This window comes from Eleutherodactylus coqui, chromosome 3, assembly GCF_035609145.1.
Source record: "Eleutherodactylus coqui strain aEleCoq1 chromosome 3, aEleCoq1.hap1, whole genome shotgun sequence".
Taxonomy (NCBI): domain Eukaryota; kingdom Metazoa; phylum Chordata; class Amphibia; order Anura; family Eleutherodactylidae; genus Eleutherodactylus; species Eleutherodactylus coqui.
In genome coordinates, this window is record NC_089839.1 from 124,205,472 (window position 1) to 124,228,611 (window position 23,140).

Sequence of the window (23,140 nt, forward strand, 5' to 3'; positions counted from 1 at the left end):
CACTGAACCATGTTGCAGCCCCGCAAATTTGTTCCGCCGAAGTGCCTCCACGTTTGGCCTATGAGGAGGCAAGAGCTCTAGTGGAATGTGCTCTTATCCCTTCCGTGGCCGAAAAAGCCTTCGATTTGTAGGCTTCTTATACTGCCATCCTAATCCTCCTAGCTAGAGTGTCTTTTGACGCTGCTTTGCCTTTGTTGCGACCCTGGAACTGAAGCAAAAATTTATCAGACTGCCTAAATGTCTGAGGTCTGCAAGTATGCCATGACTGCCAGACGCACATCTAAATTATGTAGACGCTGCCATTTCTTGTTTTTTAAGTTTTGGCAGAATAAAGGTAGGACTATCTCCTATTCCATATTAAAAGACAGACCCCAAATTTATTTCCAAAAGTTGTTTTGTCCTGAATTCTAGCTGATCTTCAAACACCTTAAAATAAGGTTCTTTGCATAACAGTGATTGTAATTCGCCAATTCTCCTGGCAGATGTTATTGCTATTAAAAAGGCCACTTTAATGGATAAGTTTCTTAACCGGACTTCCTGAGTTGGGTCGAAAGGAGAATCACATAAGCTTTCTAGTACTAGATTGAGGTCCCAAGTAGAGACAGACCTTTTGTAAGGAAGTCAAAGTCTATCTGCTCTCTGTAGCAATCTCTTTAACCCATCTATTCTCTATGAGGCGGACGTCAAAAAGGGAGCTAAGGACCGCTACTTGAACACGCAAGGTCCCTGGGCTAAGGCCTTTATCTAACCCATCTAGGATTTTAGAATCTAGGTTGCTGGTGTCTGGATTATCAGGTTTATACCAACTACAACATTTTTTCCATATTCTGGAATACCCGAGGTCATGTGTTAATTACCTTGTGTGAAAGTCCCTGGTCTTTTAGCTTTTGCCACTCAGTAGCCATGCTGCTAATTTTAACCACTGAATTTTCTGGTAATAAACCGTACCTTGTGACAGAAGGTCTTCCCTGAGAGGCAGCATTATCGTGGATTGTATCGCCAATGAATTCAGCAGTGGGAACCATGGCCTTTTCGACCAGGCTGGTGCGATAAAGATTACTGTGATCCGACTTTTTTGAAGAGAACAGGAAATTAGTGGTAGAGGGGAGAAACATGTATGCTAATGTCATATCCCACTCCTGGGACAATGCATCCAGAGCCACGGGATGGCCTGTAGGATTCAGGGAGAAGAATTCTTGGCACTTTGCATTTTCCTTATTTGCTATTAAGTCTATTTGTGGCTGACCCCCAATGGGATGTTAGAAGATGGAACATTTCCATGTTGAGGGCCCAATCTCCAGGGTCCAGCATTTCCCTGTTAAAAAATCTGCTACGTAGTAAAAGCATTAGAGATGAGCAAGCACACTCTTCTCGAGTAACTGCATTCTCGTCCAAACAGGCTCGGGGGGGCGGTGAGGTGTAGCTGGGGGTAGAGAGAGAGAGAGATCTCGCTCACTCCCTCCCCACTCGGACGAGAATGCAGTTCCTCAAGAAGAGTGATGCTCGCTTAGTAACTGCATTATCCGAGCGTGCTCGCTCATCTCTAATAAGCATCCTTTCAGATGTACTGTGGACAACGATGCTACATTGTTTTTTGCCCAGGATAGTACTTTCTGTGATATTCGCTGTAGGGGAGGATACAGTGTGCTGCCCTGGTGACGAATAAAAGATACGGTTGTTATGTTATCTGACAGAATCTTCACATGCTTCCCTTGTAGTACTTTCCCAAGTCGGACTAAAGTTTCCCAGACGACCATGAGCTCTTGGTAGTTGGAAGACTGAGCCCTGATGAATTCTGACCAGAAGCCCTGTAATGCTCTACCAGACCACCAAACTCCTTTTCTGAGTCTAGAAGATAATAACCATCAGTTCAGGGACCTTTTTACCGAGCTTGATAATTTGAATTTTTTTTTTAATCTATGCTGGACTGACTCCTATTTCAGACAGACAAAATTTTTTGTTGTAGGGGCCTGCTATGAAACTGTGCCCACGGTACCGTAGGCAAACAGGCTATTATCTGCACCAGGATCCTCACTGCCTCTCTTATAGACACATAACTCTAAAGGACCCATTGGGTTTAGGGACCAAAAATAGGGATGAATAGTAACCCCGACCCTGTTCCTTCACAGGGACTGGTAAAATAGCTCCTAACTGCAAAAGTCTTTGAACCCCCTCCTCCAATCGTTCTTGAAGGAGGGGAGTTTGCGTTAGGGTAACCAAAATAACTTTTAGAGGGGACAGATGAAAATTCTATTTTATACCCCGATGTGATTACCCTCAGTACTCAGGGATTCCCAGAAATCTGGCTCCATCTCCCTGAGTAATGAGAGTCTATCCTCTACTGCACTGATTTTATCTAGGTTCAGATTTAGGGGTAAAAAATGAGCTTTTACCCCTGCCTCTTTTTGGGTATGGCCACCTACCAGTTTTCCCTTTGCTTTTTCCTCTAGGTTTGTAAGTTTCTCTTCAGAAGGATGGAACTTTCCTTGACAGCTAGTCTGTCGGGAAACCCTTTTTCATATCCCCTGCCTTCTCCAGGATCTTATCTACAACCGGGCCAAATAGGTATTTATGCTGGAAGGAAATTGCACACCATCTATTTTTCGACACCGTGTCTCCCGACCAGGCTCTGAGCTATAACGCTCTAGTTTCCTAACCCCTCATCCTTAGCGGCAAATCTTACGGACTCAGCTGAAGCGTTGGCTAGGAAAGCTGTAGACTTTTTAAGTAGAGGAACACACTCTAGAATTTCCTCTCTGGACGTTTTTTGTTGTAGGTGAGACTCCAGCTGGTTAAGCCATAGGTACATAGTTCTCGCTACTGATGTAGCTGCTACATTGGACTCTTATGGTAGCCGCTGACTCCCATGCTCCTTTAAGAAATCCTTCAATTCTTCTATCCACTGGATCTTTAAGCTGAGAAGCATCCTCAAAAGGAAGTTTCGCTACCTGCAAATCTACTTTTGGGATCAAGTCCCAGATGCAAACAGAAGTCTTTCCTTAAGCTCCCTAGGAATGGATAGGCCCCTTTTTGCCCTATGCCATTCTTGTGTCATGAGCTTCTTTAGCTTTTCATTTACTGGGAAGCACTTTTTCCATCGGGATCTGAGACCCCCAAACATTTCATCCTGTATGGATCTGGGTTGTGGATCCTCAATCACCTCCATAGTATTGCGCACCGCTGAAATTAATTTGTCTAGGTCTTGAATGGAGAAAAAGGTTTTCCCGCTATCTTCCGTTATCGTGGACTCTGAATATTCTGATAAATCATCATCCAAATAGTCCACCTCAGAAAAATCAGGTGAAGAAACGACATAATCCTGTGTACGGGCTCTTGAACCCTCCCTGGATGGTCCTGGCTGGGAATCAGGGATCTGTTCGGCGCGAACCGCCTGAACTTCTTCCCGAACCATAGCCAGTATACCTTGCAATAAACTCTGCTGCTCATCCTTCACAATTTTCGCTGTATATTCTAGAGAAATGGGCTTTTTGGCACTATCCTCCAGCCTTTTCGTACATTAAGTGCATCTTTTAATCCTTTTTTTTATCCCCTTTTGTTTTTAATGCTTTCTTCTAAAAAATAGGAGAAGCCATTATACCAACATACTTAAGCCACCACTTTTAGATTTGTCCAAGTGGACTACTTACAATTGCCACAATCCCCTTTTCAACATCCACGTTGTCCATGGCCTTTTGGAGGTGTTGTGGAGCCTGAATCCCGGAGGGAAACTCACAATGGTTTGAATTTGGCACCTTTGTACTGGGGGACGCCGCCAGCTGCGTGCGTCTGATGTCATTGTGCACGACGTGACGTCGCATCATCACAGGGAGCTAGCCGCCAGGACCTATGCGCGAGATGCAGGAGCACTTGCCACAGGTCCCACAGCCTCCTGACCGCTCCTCTAAACAGGCCGGATCCTGGAATTCTCCTCTGTAAGTATGCTCGCCTGCGTCCATCCTCCGGCACGGAGAACTCCCTCTGTGTCCATTGGGACAGGAAGAAACACTGGAGATGGATGATGGGAGGTGGCCTCGAGAACTCTCCTTCCTGTCCCAAGGAGAACAGGCGGGGCAACCTCCATGTGTGCTGTCTGGATGGACGCTATGGTAAATCTGCATTATGGAACACATAAGGAACATCAAGAATGCGAATACCAACAGCTCAGGAGCAACTTGACATTTTCTGGGAGGAGTATAATGGTAATCTAAATAATTTCTCAGTTTTTAGCATTGAACGGATTAGGGGCAGTACAAGACATGGGGATCAATAAAAGTGTGGTTTTGAAAAAAGAAGCCTCATGGATCCTGAAATTGGACACAAGAATCCCTAAGGGGTTAAATTCCAAAACCGATCTAATGTATATTTATTGAAAGTAATCATAAGGGCTAGTATATACAGATGTTTTTTCTCTCTGTTCATATTGAATATATGTGTAATGTGGAGTAATTTACCAACCTAAAGGGTACTCATTCCTTTTTTTTTTGCCAGTCCACTTATGCACGTATAGTCACATGAATGCCCATGAGTTACATTGTGTTAGCTATTTGTACCTTCTACATTGTGGTTGGTCTATGCATACAAGTATGATCATGTTGGTAATTTATTATTTTTTAATGGTTACTGTATTATTGTGGTTTCGAATATGGTTTTCCGATTGCAAGACTGCAAATATTCATTGCGTTAGTTCTATATGATCTTAGGGAACTATTAAGCTTCTTTTTCAAATATCTAGCAATGCAGAATTTCTGTACTACATGCTTTTATACTTTTTTATTTAGTAACTAGCTTACCCGTCGCGCGTTGCTGCGAAGACAGACAGACATACATTCATTCGTTTTTATATATCTAGATAACAACCAATCACAGCGCAGCTTTCATGTTACCTCAGTGGCATAATATATAACAACCAATCACAGCGCAGCTTTCATGTTACCTCAGCAGTAAGAGAAATAACAACCAATCACAGCGCAACTTTTATTCTGCCTCAGCAATATAAAAAATAGCAACCAATCACAGCGCAGCTTTCATGTTACCTCCGCGGTATTATATATAGCAACCAATCACAGCGCAGCTTTCATGTTACCTCCGCGGTATTATATATAGCAACCAATCACAGCGCAGCTTTCATGTTACCTCAGTGGTATAATATATAACAACGAATCGCAGCACAGCTTTCATGCAACCTCAGTAGTATAAGTAGCCACCAATCACAGCGCAGCTTTCATGTTACCTCAGCAGTATAAGAAATGGCAACCAATCACAGCACAGCTTTCATTTTACCTCAGCATTCTCAATATCCAGCAATTGTCTTGCGAAACGTTCGGCGGATGCATCATTTTCTGGTTGAACACTCATCCCGTTGGTCGTAATGCCTTTTGCTTTCGTGCTTGAGATGGAAATCAAACGATCTTTGTCTGGGGGGCATAACTGTCGATGATGCTCGCACGCGCGTCACCTATCGTAGGATAGTTGTACTATGTCTATAATCTTCCCAGGAGTGTACGCAGCAACTTCCCAAAGTCTCATGGCAATTGGATGAATGGTGTAGTAATGCATAAAGGACAGACAGATAGACATACATTCATTTATATATATCAGGAAGTGAGAGAATTAGATTCCGTACGTAAAATTTGGACGCTAATTCTTTTGCGCATAGAATTGAATAATCGACTTGGGACCCATTAGCTTTTCCTATTTATGACATATTCAATGCCCGTGCCAAATTTCAAGTTTCTATGTGAGAAAATTACATTCCGTACGTAAAATTTGGACGCTAATTCTTTTGCGCATAGAATCGAATAATCGAGTTGGGACCCATTAGCTTTTCCTATTTATGACATATTGAATGCCCGTGCCAAATTTCATGTTTCTATGTGAGAAAATTACATTCCGTACGTAAAGTTTGGACGCTAATTCTTTGGCGCATGGAATTGAATAATTGAGTTGGGACCCATTAGCTTTTCCTATTTATGACCTAATCAATGCTCGTGCCAAATTTCAAGTTTCCATGACATTGTGAAGCGAGAAAATTAGATTCCGTACGTAAAATTTGGACGCTAATTCTTTGGCACTTAGAATAGAATAATCGAGTTGGGACCCATTACCTTTTCCTATTTATGACATAATCAATGCTCCTGCCAAATCTCAAGTTTCTATGACATCGCGAAGTGAGAGAATTGGTGGTAGTGATGGAAATCGAACGATCTACGTGGGGGGGGGGGGGGGGCGTAAATGTCGATGATGCTCACACGCGCGCCATTTATCGTAGGATAGTTTTACTATGCCTATAATCTTCCCAGGAGTGTAATCAACAACTTCCCAAAGTTTCATGGCGATCGGATGAATGGTGTAGTAGTGCATAAAGGACAAACACACAGACAGACAGACACACAGACACGCATACATTCAATTTTATATATATAGATGACTATTATGCATGCAATTCTAAAATTGTGATACTGTTTTTTCTAAAGTATATTTATGTCATTTAATCTGCCGTGTGTTGCAGCAGACATGTCTATAGGGCTGCAGTCACACGGGGCGTAAATCTCGCAGAATGACTGCAGCAGGATCGCAGAAAACAGTGAGATTTCTGCGGCAGCTTCCCACTCGCGCATCTTGTCAGATTCCTAGCGTTCCGCCCAGGCACCAGACGGTGGTACCCAAAAGTTCCACAGAGCTTAAGCAGTCCTTATTGCGTGTCCTTTTTCCCTCTCTTCTCTGCTCTAGTCGTAGGCATTTACTATAGGCCGTGTGGACAAGAAATAATATTGATTACATAGTATGTTAGGCTGAATGAAGACAATGCCCACCTAGTTCAGCCTGTTTCAACCCCCTTGTTGATCCAGAGGAAAAAAAAAAAAAAAGAGGCAGAAGCCAATCAGCCCATTTGGGGGGAAAAATTCCTTCCCAACTCCATAATGGCAGTCAGAATGATCCCTGGATCAACCTTTAATAGTTCCTACCGGAATGTAACAGACCGTGAACAAAGAAAAAATTGCCTGCGCTCTTAGAATATGCAAAGCGTTGACCCAAATTATTAAGTCAATCCGGTTAGAAGAAAATAGGAACGGCACTTACTCCGGAGGAGGGGGGTATGACCAGCAAAAAGCCCCCTCCTTGAAGTGTCGACTCCTCAAGTCGTCCAGATAATGGTTACGTCTCAAAATTGGGTAAATTCAATGTTCTCTTTTATTCCAAAACGTATCAACAGGCAACGTGTTTCCGTGCACACAGGTACCTTTCTCAAGGATAATATTGGCTTGAGAAAGGTGCCTGTGTGCACGGAAACGCGTTGCCTAATGAATTGAGGCTTGCAACAGAGGCCAAAAGCAATAAAAAAGGATTTTTGGGGTATGTCAAAAGCAAAAGAAAAGTCAAAAACCCAAGTAACTAATCGACCTGTGTATACAGGCAGTTGCTCCTCCATGACTGCCTGTTTGCAGTGAATGGCAGCGGGCATCTGGAAGAGATATCTGGGCGCTATGCCTCAATTTTCTAAACGGCTATCACTACCGTGTGAAAGCAGAGGAGTGATAGCCAGTTGGACGGCTGTCAGCTGCTTATACACCAGACAGTCATCTCGTGTAAAGGTGGCTTTACGTCTGATGTGCTAAAAAATAACCTGGCCTAATCCCCATGATCCTGCGCTGCAGCAGCCCCACCATGCCCTTTGTTGTGGAGGATTACATCACAGTCTGTCACCTGACCGCTGCAAAATGATGACACTGCAGCGGTCAGGTGACAGTCTGTGACATCGTTCTTTACAACAAACGTTGTAGTTGGGCTGCAGCACTGGATTGTAGGGGCTTAAGACAGATTAAGTACATCCCCCTTCTGTTATTTTAACACAGCTGGACCAATAAAAGAAATGTTATCTGGTAACCAGACAACCTCTTTTAAGCAGTTACTCAATAATTGTCATGTGTGTTACTACAGCATTTCTGTTCCCACATCAAATATCCAGACAGGAATTACTATACTATGCCCCAGCAGTGACAAACATCTATATATAGTCTATGTAATACATTATGTTAAAGGCAAATATCAAGACATGAATTATAATGCAGGTGCAATATACTGAATATCTGAGATTCTGGGAGAGTATCCACTCCAATTTTGCCCCATAACATGTGAGCGCCCCTTTTTTTAAAATAAAGAATCAATATATCACTATCGGGATACAGGGATATAGATATAGATTCACCTTTCTCAATCAATGCATATTGTAACGCATTGATTGAGAAATAGTAACACACATGACAAGGCATTGACTTTATGTTCCATCCTCCTGACATATTCCAGCCCACAGAGTGTAGTAGGGGCGGAGTTAATAACAATGATGATGCTGTGGAGAGCCGGTCATGTGAATGGTCACGTTACTGCAGCTCGCCGTGACGTGATGACGTCATCGCGTCACGACGTCCGCTCCAGCGTGTGCTTTGGAGGACTTTGCTGTGATCCTGACCCCATGGATGGGGCGGAGCTAACATTCTGATGCGGAGTAAACACGTCATGCTGGGCACATGACAGTCACATGATACCCAGGATTACTATGGCTTCTGGACATGCGCAAATAGCAAATACAAGACGCTATAGTCTGCAGACCATCCGCCATGATGGGACACAGATTGCAGGTGAATAGACACAGGTGGATTAGATGCAAATGATTTTAATTAACACCCTGTTATTGGTTAGGTATGTATGTTCTTCACTATATATATGTTCCATGTTGTTATATACTTGACAAAGACCCACTTATACAAGGGTCGAAACGTCGTTTTCTCTGTGTGGGAGGAATAAATCTCTGTACTTTTTGCATCAACTGCTGCCTCCACTATTTCTTTCTTGGAATAAACATTACAATATACAGCATACACAAAGACTCACACTCTGTATGCAAAAATAAGTCCTTCCCTTTTCACTGCTTCATTTTCCTGGTCCTTGCACAAAAAGTATGTGAGTAATGTACAAATGTCATTTACAGTCTCCTGTATGCAAGAATTGTATTGTGTATGGCTTATGTGAAATCCCGCGATTCTCCGCGGTCAGTCTGTCAGATACGCTCACTGCTCCCGGACGGTGGCTCCTACGGCAGAGATCCACCGCCGGATACCGCAACACCCGTGGACAGGCAGCCTAATGGCTAACAAAATTACATGAGGTTATAGAAAGCTTTCAAACCTCCTCAGGGTTCTTCCTCAGACATATTGGGACAGATCTAAATATGTATTTATAAAAATACATATACACATGATCATATGGGAGGGCACAAACACAGTAAGATTAATTTGCTCTTAAAACTAATTCCTGGACAGGATAAAAAGGCACACACATGATGCGATGAATAAATGATGATTCAGCAGACTAGCGCTCCAATCTACAGGATTCCTTTAAGGAGGTGATTAAAATAATACGTAGTTGAATGAAAATATAGATGTAAAAGGTGGGACTTAGCTGGTGTGGAACCCCCCCCCCCCCCCTTTGACGGGTGTCCACACCATCAGTCCAAAGAGGCTTGATACAGCCAAAGGAGGGAGTGCTGTGAGATTTCGATATCAACTAATTTATTGATAGGTAGACAAACAGACGATTCAATGGCTGTGATCGGTGCATCCAGCACTGGCTATGATTGGGTGAGAGGGCTGTCACAGAGCCGATTCAGCAAATCAGAGCAATCTCTTGCTGCGAAGTGGGGAATTAACTTCCTGTCTCTAACAATAGATGCTTTGCCGGCTTGACAAGTGCCCAGCAGCCAACCCGAAGCTCTGAAAACACCGGGGGGAGGGGGGGGGGGGGGTGGACCCTGACGGCACCTGCAAGGAGAGTATGTATTTTTTTTTTCACCATCCTTGGCTGCATTTTCAGCAGTGTTGAAAAACGCTGCTTTTCTGCAAACACCTGTGTGAGGGAGGCCTAAGAATTATCACTGTTTTATCTGAGGTGTTACATAGAACTGCAAGTGGCATTATCATCTGTCCTAAGAGTTATCACTCTGTTATTTGTGGTGTTACATAGGACTGTAGGTGGCATCAATACTCACCTTTCAGGTGCTGTTGGGATCTCCACCGCTGCTTTCAGAGCTCCTGGCTGGCTGCCAGGCGCTTGTCAAGCCCGCAAAGCATCTATTGCTAGTGACTGGGATTGAATTCCCTGCCTCCCAGCAAGAGATTGCTGTGATTGGCTGAATCGGCTGAGTGACAGCCATCTCAGCAAATCACAGCCAACCGGCAAAACTAGAAGCAGCAAGCGAAACTGGAAGCGAAATTCTGGTATGAAAAATCAGCAAAACTGGAAACCGGCGAAACTAGAAGACAACAAAACTAGACGTTTGACTGTATAACGTTTACACTACATGTCTTTTGTGCAGCCAACATCGTATTAAGTCAGCCCAAAAGATATCCCACAAGGGTCGATCCATAGAGGCTATAAACATCAGTCAATAGCTGGTCTCAACGGCTTCTAGAAGAGGTTCAGTTTAACAGTAATATTATGCTCGTAGGTCCCAGACATCCGTCAGGAGCATGGCTTATAAATTTCACAGCTAACATTAGAATAACCTTGGACGACTCGATCCCAGAGACGGAAGCGGGAGGGAAAAAAGGAGTCTGGTGAATTAGTTGCAATATATTTTGTTTATTAAAGAAAAAAAATAATACCGTAAATAGAGACGGGGGGTGGGGGAATACGAAAAGTATATACTTATTGGCATTACAGCAAATGAGGTGGGGAGAGAGACCAAATAAATGAACAAAATATGCTTGCCCCCTGAACTAAGAAGAAATAGCCTCTCTTCTTGACATTTTTCGCCTCTCCTTTCCTACGTTCCTATATTCCTTGCTCAACAATCTGTACCGATGAGCTGCCATGAAGGAAAGAAAGACAAGGAGGGAAAACACACCGGACTCATGAATAAGGCTTATGATTGATACTTCCATTGATAACTTTAATTACGATTACAATACGAGAGAAGGACCTATTGTTTACACGATCCCTCATGGATGTTGGAACCGTTATTGTGAGAAAGACCTTGGGGGGAGGGGGGTGGGGAGTATATATGTTTTACGTGTGATTTATAGTGTAAAATTTTCAATAAAACCAGTTAATTAAAAAAAAAAAAAAGAATAACTTTGGACTTATACAGATGGCATTGGCCACGGCCCTTAATGGAAGCTCAGATAAATAATAAATGATCAATAAAATTAATCAAACTTAATGCTCAAAACAAAAACTGGTTCTTTTGTGGGCTCGGACCAACCAAATGCCCATTTTAAAAGTCTACTCACAAGGAGAGTGACTTATAACTCCTTGTAATAAAGGGTCTGTGACAAGGCAAATAACACAGGTGTAACTCGCTCCCTCATTTGGCAGTATGGCTGCCTGCATGCTGAGGTGGTGTACATGTTTGCCCTCCTGTGTCAGTAAGTATATGGCCGTTTTTAGTGATTGTTTTTATATTTCACTTTCTGTGATACATTTGTAATCCCATGTGGATCCCTCCTGAGGGTCCCGGATCCTTACATGAGACAAAAGTTGCTGAAAATGGATGGTTCCAAACCAAAATAATAATTGGTTGGATGAAATTTCATATGGAATTATCAGTTTAGCCAACTGCCAACACAACCATCTGGAAAGGGGTCAGGAAACATTTCCGGTAAGGCCACTTGTCTTTCACCTGGTGTCACCGAAAGCATATGGCCAATATGGACTAAAATGTGTATGTGTAAAATAACTTCACTAGAGGATTATTAGACCATCAACCAACTTCTGTCTAATGTGTATCATGAGCTTAAAGTGGTTTTCCAGGCAGCGCTGTCTGTCAGTGCCGAGATACACCCGAGGTCGGAGTGAAAGATGCTGCTCTCCCTTGTAGCGGCCACTGTTCATAACTGAAGGTGCAGCTCCCATGATTTCAATTAGACCCCAGCCTGCAATTAAGGGGGCCAACCACTGCATGGGTTGGAACAGTGTCTTTCACTCCGACCCCGAATATATCCTGGCAATGACAGCCGGCGCTGCCTGGAAAACCCCTTTAAGAGCTATTTCCCATGAGTGTATTTTCAGTACATGCCCTGGGTGCTGTACATACTTCATGGGATGCAGAAAAAGAAAAGGATTGGGGGCCAATCAATTTTTGTTTGCAGATGTGACAAGCAGGTGACATACTAAAGTAGGAAAGGACAGAGATGGCACATGGACGACATGGTGATGGAGAAACATTAACTTTTTTGCAGATGCAATGCAGACAAGTCTTTGCATGCTCATGTGCATTCGACCTTGAGGCCCTTTACACAGAACAATGTTAAAAAAATTATTGGAACGTGCGAATTTGAATAATTGTTCAGTGTAAACACTGCTAACGATTTAATGACGTGCAAGAATTTGTTCGCTTCTTGTATGATCATTTTATACATGCATAAAAATTGTTCGCACATCATTGCTCTTGAACAGCGAACATTTACATTCACGACTGAACGATATGCAAACACATTTTTAAAAGAGTTATCTGCCTACATAAACAGGCTGCACCAAGGAACGGTCACCATTTGCTCTGGCAAACTATTAATTGCACTGTGTAATTAGTCACACCTCACTGACCTCTGGCAAAACTATTATTACAGGAGAGCTCCGCCCTGTGAGGGCTACAGGAAAGCTATGGCAGATCAGTGTAATTATAATGTTATTAGACTACAATGGACGTGTCAAAGCAGATTTTATGGCATTAGTACATAACTGCATTACATTCCTGGGTCAAGAGGTCCACATATCATATATGGAATAAATATAGGAAAAAAATTGTTTGCAGGCACAATCTCTTTTCTAATAGAGGCATGGGACATAGTTCTGAGCTCAACTCCTCTGTTTTTATTAAGAATTAATCCAGAATATAATAGACGCGTTTCGTGGCAATTGTGCTCCTTTCTCAGTATTTTAGCTGGGGTCACACAGCCAGCATTGGCGTGTTCTCTTTGCATAGGTGTCGAGCTCAGAAACATGCCCCTTGGTGATGGCCCCATAGCCTTTTTATGTCCTAGCTAAGTGGGCCTTAATCCTAGAGGACGTAAAAACATGCATGCTCTTTGGATTAAAGCCCCATGGGATACTGACATGACAGCTCCATGCTGTTGGTGCCCAGAGGTAGCTGACAACATGGAGCTGTCATGAGGAGCCACACAGAACCCCCGTTCCCCTGGCAATGTGATCGGCGCTGTCCAATGGATAGCGACGATCGCATTAAAGTAAATTAAAAGTTTAAAAAAGTTAGAGTTTCAGCTCCCCTCACAGATCACATCCATGAGGGGCGCTGAAACTACTCACCTCCCTCCTCCATGATCTCCCGCGATGGTCTGGAACGGACCCTTCACCGTCCTCTGCGCATGCGCGACAAAGTAAACATGGCGGTTCATGAGCAGAAGCGGAGATTGGCGCAGGACATTTGAAATCGCGTGGTTCCAAGAGATGTCACCGGGGACCGCAGTGAGCTGTCTCCGGGCCACTGATCGGCGCTATCACTGAAAAGTTTAAAAAAAGTTAAATAAAAGTTTTACCTCGCTCTTATGGATCCGATCCATGAAAGGTGGTGAAAATACTCACCCTGGTCCACCGAGACCTGAAGTCCTCTTCTGTGCATGCACACCCGACGTCATACATCGGGCGTGTGCTCAGAGGGGCTCACACCCAGGCAAATTTAAAATCCCTCTGCTCCTGGCTACCATGTCACTGGGGATGGTTGTATGCGGTTCCTGGTGACGTGATCACGGTTATCCAATGGATAACAGTGATCATTAAAGTTTTTTAAAAAAGTTTTAAAAAGTGTAAAAAAAAAAGTGTTTGAAAAAGTAAAAAAAAGTGTTTGAAAAAGTAAAAAAAAAAAGTTTAAAAAGCTTTCGTTTCACCTCCCCTCACGGATTACATCCGTGAGGGAGGATGAAATTACATATCTAAGGCCACCAGATTTATCCACAGACCTTACTCCAACTTCTGCGCACACGCCTGTCGCCACAGTGGTGGACACATGCGCAAAAGCCGCAGATTGCCAGGGTACCAAATGTAGCAGAGAGCCTGGAGATTTTACGGGGCGCCGCGATACGGACTCCCTGGTTACGTGATCGCTGCTATCCAATGGATAACGGCGATCACGTAGAAGTAAAAAGAAGTTAAAATTTCACTTCCCGTCACGGATCCAATCAATGATGGGAAGTGAAATTACTTGCCTAAGACCTCCTGCACACGGGCGTAATTGCATTGCGGAGTCCGTGGCGGGCATCCGCCTCCGGACTCCGCAGCAAACACTGCCCAGAGTATTCAATGGCAAAACGCCATTTCATCTCTACGAGCAGAAATCGATTGTGATTTTCCGCTCGCGGAGAGTAAATCTCAGCATGCTGCGATTTTGTGCAGGTTACGCACGGCAAGCTCCCATTGAATACGTGTCACTCTCCCAGTGCCGATGACTACTGCGCATATGCGACAGAGTGCCAGCCAGAAGATCTGCAGAGGGTGCAGAAGCCACCGGACAGGTACTCTGGAGGCACCGGATCGTACTCTGCTGTGGGAATCCCACATGCGGGGTGCAACTCTCACATGTGCAGGAGGCCTAAGGCCTACGTCGATGTCCCCTAACAGGATCTTTATCTGTTGACCTTTTACCAAACGTCGCCATTTTGCCGATGTGTGCATATGTCGATCGCAAGCACAGAAGCTAGGAAGGGTCCGGGAAATTTAAAATCTCCTTGCTCCTGGCTACTAAAGGTAGCTGTAGGATGGTACCCTTAATAATGGTTTGAGGACCACTGTTTATTGGTCTTGAAGGTAGAGGTAAGTTGAAACTTGTGAACTTCAGCGAGGGTTAGAGGACTTTTTGTTAGATGGGTGACCTTTTTTGTGGACCCAATCTCTTGCAATGAAGGGTTGAGAGTTCTCTTGGGGGTTAGGTAGACTCCATCTTTCCAGCTGTGCTATTCCCTCCTCATTAGAAGAAATAATGGAAGATTTCCCCTGAGTACAGGGTACAATTAGCTTAGTCAGAAATCCCCATCAATAGATTATTTTGTTTTTGCACAAAACTCTTGTAATTGGGGTGAGTTTCTTGCAAGCAGCCATTGTTGTTTGTGAGAAGTCGGAGAATAATTTGATATTCTCATATGAAGATGGCAAAACCTTGAGATTTCTAGAAGTTTGCATCATTTCCTCCTTGATGTGGAAAAAATGCAACCTTGCAATCACATCTCTCGGAGCCTGCTCAGGAATATTTTCTTTGGTTTGGGGAGTCTGTGGATTCTGTCTAAGATGTGCTCAGCAGGGTTAGAGTTTGGCAGTAATCTTTTATGAGGTTCTGTACATAGGTGCACAATTCTTCTGGTCTCACTGACTCCTCAATTCCTCTAAATTTGAGATCGTTACGCCTATTGCGATCTTTCAGATCAGTTAATTTATTTTTAAGAGATTCAAAGTCCTCCGATAGCCTATAATGGGCGTCTATTAGCTGATTATAAGAATCAGTAATCTTGCCAGTTTTGGTCTCCAGATGGTCCACTCTGTCTCCTAGTCCTGTAATAGCCAAGCTGACTTTGTTGATTAATGTAGTTAATTCCTTTTTCAAGGAACCTCTTAGTGCTAGCACCATGTCCCTGGTAAAGAACTCTGAAGCTGCTTGGCTAGAGCACTCAATAGTCATGATAAGATCCTGCCTCTCCTCTGCCGCTGTAGCTTCCTGCTCAAAAGAGGATTGTGGACTGACCTCCTCCTTTCTTGGTCTTCTTTTCTCTGGACTCTGACTTGAGGAGGGCGATTTATCTCCCTCGTTCCCCTCTTCCTCCTGTGAAGATGGTGGGTAGTTGGCCTCCTCGTGCTGTGCAGGGCTGCCTGTTCTCCCCTCTCTGCTTGCAGTGAAAAGATGTTTTGCTCTCTAGTGTGGGGCTGGGAGTTGCTAGATGTTGGGAGACACGAGGAAGCTCTCTTACCCCACTTCTTAGCATGAAAGTCTCCTCTGGCCAATATCCCCGGCATTATCCTCTACTCTGCATTGGCAGCCATTTCCTGCTCTGCTTCTCCATGGGTGGGGAATAAATGTCTTAACCTCTTCAGTCCAACTTTGGAAGGCTATCTTTTGGACATCCTGAGGTTCAGGAAGCTCTTCAATGCTTTGGTGGTTTTCTCAGTTCTCAGAAGTTGCTGAAAGTTGCTAAGGGTAAGTAATGTTCTGAAACAATACTATCGGAACTACCCGCGGGAAGGAGGAGGGGGGGACTCAGCATGTGGCCTGATAAGACCACACAATGATTTTTAGGCCGGCTGCACACGGCCGTGACGGGCTCCGCCGCGGAATTCCGTGGCGGAGCCCGTCACGATGCCCCCCCAGAGACCCCAATACTTACCTGCGGATCCGGCGTCCTACCTCCTGCATGACGCTTCGTCATGTGACACGCCGGCCATGTCACGACACGCCCACAGTGTCACATGACGCGGCCGGCGGTAGGCGGGGAAGCGGTTTCACGCTATCTTCCGCTGTGCTACAGCGGAAGATAGCGTGACAGACGGCTTCCATTGACTGCAATGGAAGCCGTCCGTGCGTACACCCGCGGCAAATAGAGCATGCCACGGGTGAGGTCGGGTGAGCTATTAGGTTCCGGAAATCCGTCCGTGGGAAGGAGCCCTTAGGCTGGCTTGAATTTAACAATCACCGAGCAGTGCACGAAAAGTGCACAATGGCCGCGCGTTTAAACGCAACGATTATCGCTCAGTGTAAATGGGCCTTTATCCAGATCAGTATCCTACAAGAACGAAGGAGTACATTCCGCATTCAATGTAACAAGTCGCTAGGTTTTCCCACAAGCAAAAAAGTATTTGGAAAGTTGCAATGCTACAACCAGTCATGCCACAGTAGGAGTTGCGGCCAATATTCCCTAGGAAGCTTTTGGGAGCTTGGAATGGGCAGCATCGATACAAGCCTGCCGAATTGTGCCAACTCACTTACTACAGACGCCGCACTGAAGCCGACTCCTCCCTAGATCTGTTTGCGCTCAGTACATACACCTGTTAGCAGTAGCACAGGATCAGAGGAGTCGTCAGCTGTTGGAATAATTCAGCAGGCTTGTAGTGATGCTGCTGAAGGGCACAGCATTTGTCAGGAGCAGCTGAGACTGGCACCATGGGGCATACGAGGCCACAAGACTTATGGGGGCATCCGAGACTGGCACTATAGGCAAATCTAAAGTTCGGGCCCTTTAGGGCCACTGGAATGATCATACGGCCTGATAAGCTACGCACCAAGCCACGCGTCTTGAGGACACCCCCTTTTTGGTACTGGTGCCCTGCAGTAAAAAAACTAAATTCTCAGGGGTGCCCCAAGGATGAAAAGGTTAGGAGACACTCAAATAGTAAGTTTAGTTGTGTTATAATTGTGGAGATAATTGCTGTACAATCCACATTTCAATAATATGCTCTTGTTTGCCACATTATTGGTGAGGGTCTCTGGGAAACATGAATTTACCCTGCAGCCTCCTGCACAAAAAGCGTTCTCCATCAGATGCCAAATACTGAGGGAAGTTCTCTCCTAAAAGAGGAGAGTTGAGCGATTCTAGATAAAAACTCAATTCACAAGACAAATAGACAAAACTAAGGTGACTGCCAATCCCATCCCATATTGCCCACTATGTTACGAACCGAAGTAAACATGCAAGAAGGGCCTACAGGTGCTTCACATGTGGTGAAAAAATCTATGTGCACATCCAAAATAAAATTTGCATGTCTTGCATGTGAAGGTTATTGCAGATTTGCCTGGGAAAGCACCCTAAAAGGCATATACATGTGGAGACTACTGCAGTGGAACAAGTCTGATCGCAGTTCATTTAATATTCTATCCAGCTATTTCTGAAGGGGTTTTCAGATAGTGGGATTAAAACTAAGTGTATATAGTTACTGCAGTCTGATGCGGTTGTAAATTGATCTGCCAGCACAAATTGCAGTTTTTGGGGTGTTGGGGTATGTTATTAACTGCACTGTATGCATACAGCCCAACAGTTGTACCACTCTGTATGGAAGATCTAGTGTAACATTTAGTACCGGAGCCCAGTAGGACACATTCTGCTACAGGCACTGACGGGATCAAACTCTAAATACAATGGTAATCCTGCGTATTTGCGCAGTGAATATTTGATTTCAATGTGTTTCTTCACATGAACATATTTTGTTCACATGATGTTGGATCACGTGAATTCGTAGCATGTCCCATTTGAGTGCGTATTATGCCCCGCAATAGGCCATTGAATAGAATGGGCCGCACAAATGCACAGAGAATGCGCAAGATACATAGGGCAGTCATGCAAAAAATACATGGGCCCTTCTGCATATTTTTTTTTGAGCACACAGTCACACATTAGCGGATGAAATATGCAGACCTAATTAGCATAAACATGAGTGTATTTATATGACCAAAATGCTCTTACACCTATGTGAATAAGCCCTAAGAAAGTACTTTATATCTCCATTCACAGAACATACTCCAATAATAAAGGGTTGTACAAAAAGCTAATAAAGGGTTGATCAAAAAGCTAGTAAAACAATGCGCCTAGAAGTTTGCTGACAGAACCTACTTTTGGGTCATTTTCCATTACTCAACTTATAGAAGACCAGGCCTTTCTTCGTTGTAGAGGATGGAACCCAAGGAAACTACAGAGGAGTGATACAGGAAAGTAGTTCTAGGATGTATTAAGAGATGTATTAAGGGATGTATTAACCCTTTCCAATCCACTGTCTGACCTCTGAAGACATTATGATTTAAGGCTGTACAGCTCTGATGTTGGAAGACGTCCATCGGGGTTCTCTTACTGTATATTGCCAGCCTCTCTGCTGTCAGAGCCTATCCAACGTGTCACCTCATGGAGTACTGGCTTTAGCCAGCAGATAGCGCCGTTGTATAACAGCAGAAAAAGAGTAAGCCCCTAGGAAAACCAGGATACAAATAGGATTGGAAAGGGTTAAGAGAAGCATAGAGTCTAGATCACGTGAGGTCATTATCCCCCTCTACTCTTCCTTAGTCAGACCTCATCTGGAATACTGTGTCCAGTTCTGGGCACCCCACTTTAAAAAAGACATAGACAAACTGGAGCAAGTTCAGAGAAAGTTACCAAGATGATAAGCAGTCTGCAAACGATGTCCTATGAAGAACGGTTAAAAGATCTGGCAATGTTTAGCTTGCAAAAAAGAAGGCTGAGAGGAGATTTAATAGCTGTCCACAAATATTTGAAGGGCTGTCACAGTGCAGAGGGATCAGCCCTATTTTCATTTGCACAAGGAAAGACTAAAAGCAATGGGAGGAAACTGAAAGGGAGGAGACATGAATTAGAATTTTTTTTCTAATATCTGACAGTGAGGGTGATCAATGAGTGGTACAGGGTACCACATGAGGTGGTGAGTTTTCCTTCAATGGAAGTGTTCAAACAAAGGCTGGACAAATATCTGTCTGGGATGATTTAGTAAATCCTGCACTGAGCAGGGGGTTGACCCGATGATCCTGGAGGTTACTTCCAACTCTACCATTCTATGATTCTAGTTCTGGACATACTGCACTGTAGCAAACAGATCAGTGACCAGACAACTCTGTCAAGCGCTTGTCTGGTTTTTTTCTTAGAGACTTTTAGTCCCATTATTTTTTTGGCTGACAATAGGTGACCCGCCGAGTCCATGGGTTAAGGCTATATACCCTCCGCTCCCCCAATGTCAGTGCATTGAGGGGCGGCTTCCAACACTGACTTTAGGGAAGGTAAGGAGAATACTCACATCCTTTGACTCAGCAGGCTAACTGTAGGTGACCAAGCTTCTTTAACAGTTGTACTCCCCATGTCCAAAACAGAAGACCCCATACCTGCCTTCACTAGTTCCGCACACCAGGTTTGTGTATCACCATAAACACAGGCCTTGCCTGGAGGATGGGAGTGCAGCGCTGAGTGTGCAGGAAGTTGGGAGAGACTAGAGTAGGATCTATTAATCTGCCCATGACCAAAAATAATTTTTTAAAAGCCCACAACAATCTGGACAACCCCTTTTAGTCTGTTGAATTGCTCAATGCAAGACTACCATTACCAAGGATAAATAAGGTCAGTAAAAACTGAAATAATAGTTACTGCACTCACAAAACTAGAAAGTGTGCAGAAGGTTACCCTCAGAGCACCATTATAGTAGATATCATTTGCATATAAAGTTAGTAAGCAGAGAGTTAACTGCCAGCTGAAGACATCTGGCTGAGTGTTCTGATTTTTTTCATGACAATGAGGAAAGTTGCCAGACATCTGCCTGCAGCAACAAGAGGAACAAAAGGTTCAGGCATTGAATTTCAATATATTTGATCTCTTTCTCTCACATCATCATCTATTGGGGGAATTCAGGAGGCCCCCATACACACAAGGACAGTAGCCTGCCAAAATCTGTGAGTATGGACAACTTTTCACTAATGTGTATGAGGGCCTTAAAAGTTGCCTTGTCAGTCAAACAGCTATTTCTCCGAACTCAAGAGTGTGCATGCATTTCTAATGGGAAGAGAAGAGTAAGCCACTGCTGGACATCTCTAGCAGTCAACAGGCTCCCATTTACACAAGATAGTCGGATGCTTCTACTGAAGTTGGCTGATGTAATAGTTAGAGGCTCCTAGCTTCCTGTCAGCCACATAAATAAGGATCTGGGCTGATACAGAGGATACTGCATGCTCACTTACACTTTCCAGCTTCGCAGCCTTATGTATTCGTAGATCAGAGGGCATGTTTTATTCATGGACAAAATGTATAACAGTAGATAAATGAGCAAGAGAGGCTACATTTCTGGATAATGTATGCAGAGTATGCATCTTCTTCCATAGCATTCACCTTCACTGGAAACAGGATCTGGAAGGTAACTGTGTGTACTGCAGAGTGTCCATGGTATACGGGTGGCTGGATAGTGTAGTTGCCAAGAATGCTGGCTTCAATAACATTGTGTGTATACATTTGGTCCAAAAACAGTAGTTTTTCTTTGGAAGGTCAAAATATATTATATATATATATACACACACATACACACACACACTAGCTGATATACCCGGCTTAGCCCGAGTTAACTGGTGTTTATTTGGTGTTCACACGGAAAGTCTTATGAAGTCATGGTTACTTTAGATATACCGGGGAAAAAATATGTTCACCATTTTGCATGGTTCTTTGCGTTACCCAAAAAACACCACCTGGAGGCAACCATGCAACGTTTCCTTTATATAAAATGACATCAGGAAGTGAGAGAATTAGATTCCGCACATAAAATTTGTACGTTAATTCTTTTGCGCTTAGAATTGAATAATTGAGTTGGGACCCATTAACTTTTCCAATTTATGACATAATCAATGCCTGTGCCAAATTTCAAGTTTCTATGACATCAGGAAGTGAAAGAATTAGATGCCATACATAAAATTTGGACGCTAATTGTTTTGCGCTTAGAATTGAATAAACGAGTAGGGACCCATTAGCTTTTCCCATATATGATATAATCAATGCCCGTGCAAAATTTCACGTTTCTATTACACCAAGAAGTGAGAGAATTAGATTTCGTACGTAAAATTTGGACGCTAATTCTTTTGCGCTTAGAATTGAACAATTAAGTTGGGACCCATTAACTTTTCCTATTTATGACATAATCAATGCTCGTGCCAAATTTCAGTTTTTTATGACATCGGGAAGTGAGAGAATTAGATTACGCACGTAAAATGTGGACGCTAATTCTTTTGCGCATAGAATTGAATAATCGAGTTGGGACCCATTAACTTTTCCTATTTATGACATAATCAATGCTCGTGCCAAATTTCGAGTTTCAATGACACCGGGAAGTGAGAGAATTAGATTCCGTACGTAAAATTTGGACGCTAATTCTTTTGCGCATAGAATTGAACAATCGAGTTGGGACCCATTAGCTTTTCTTATTTATGACATAATCAATGCTCGCGCCAAATTTCGAGTTTCAATGACACCGGGAAGTGAGAGAATTAGATACCGTACGTAAAATTTGGACGCTAATTATTTTGCGCTTAGAATTGAATAATCGAGTTGGTACCCATTAGCTTTTCCTATTTATGACAATCAATGCTCGTGCCAAATTTCAACGTTCTATTACACCAAGAAGTGAATTAGATTCCGTACGTAAAATTTGGACGCTAGTTCTTTTGCGCTAAAATTGAATAATCGAGTTGGGACCCATTAACTTTTCCTATTTATGACAATCAATGCTCGTACAAAATTTCAAATTTCTATGACATTGGGAAGTTGGAGAATTAGATTCCGTACGTAAAATTTGGACGCTAGTTCTTTTGCGCTAGAATTGAATAATCGAGTTGGGACCCATTACCTTTTTCTATTTATGACATAATCGATGCTTGTCCCAAATTTTAAGTTTCTATGACATTGGGAAGTGAGAGATTTAGACTATGTACGTAATATTTTGACGCTAATTCTTTTGTGCTAGAATTAAATAATCAAGTTGGGACCGCTTTACTTTTCCTATTTTGGACATAATCTATGCTCTTACCAAATTTCATGTTTCTACGACATCGGGAAGTTGGAGAATTAGTGGCGAGTCAGTCAGTGAATCAGTGAGGTCTTTCGTCTTTAGATATATCTATATAACATGTAGTTTATATAAAAGTTATGGTGATGTGCGAAGTGGTAACAAGGAGCCGGGTAGTGTATTTCATATGTGTGTGTGTGAAATTATATATATATATATATATATATATATATATATATATATATATATAAATAAAATATATATTTATTAACACACACACACACACACACACACACACACACACACACACACACACACACACACACACACACACACACACACACACACACACACACACACACGTTTCCACAATCCAGCTGTGTGACCTGGTGAAGACCACGCAGAGTATGAAAATCTGACTCTGGTCAGAGCCCCGTGTGCATGCTGTCACGTACAAGTTTATGGAAGAGTGTGCTCACAGGACTGAAAAGAATCTAATTTTCACATGCCACGCAGACTTCATGAGGTATCAGAGCTGGATTGCAGAGAGGGTGAGTATAAAATATATATCCCCCGGATCCCTGTCACATCCGCTAACAGCAGCATAACAGTTTATGCTAGT

General features: G+C 43.3%; 1 protein-coding gene across 2 annotated transcripts in view; it reads right to left on the reverse strand.

Annotated features, from left to right (window-relative positions):
* Nucleotides 1-23,140, reverse strand: part of CNST (consortin, connexin sorting protein) — a 420,527-nt gene that overhangs the window by 108,474 nt on the left and 288,913 nt on the right. The window lies entirely within an intron of this gene.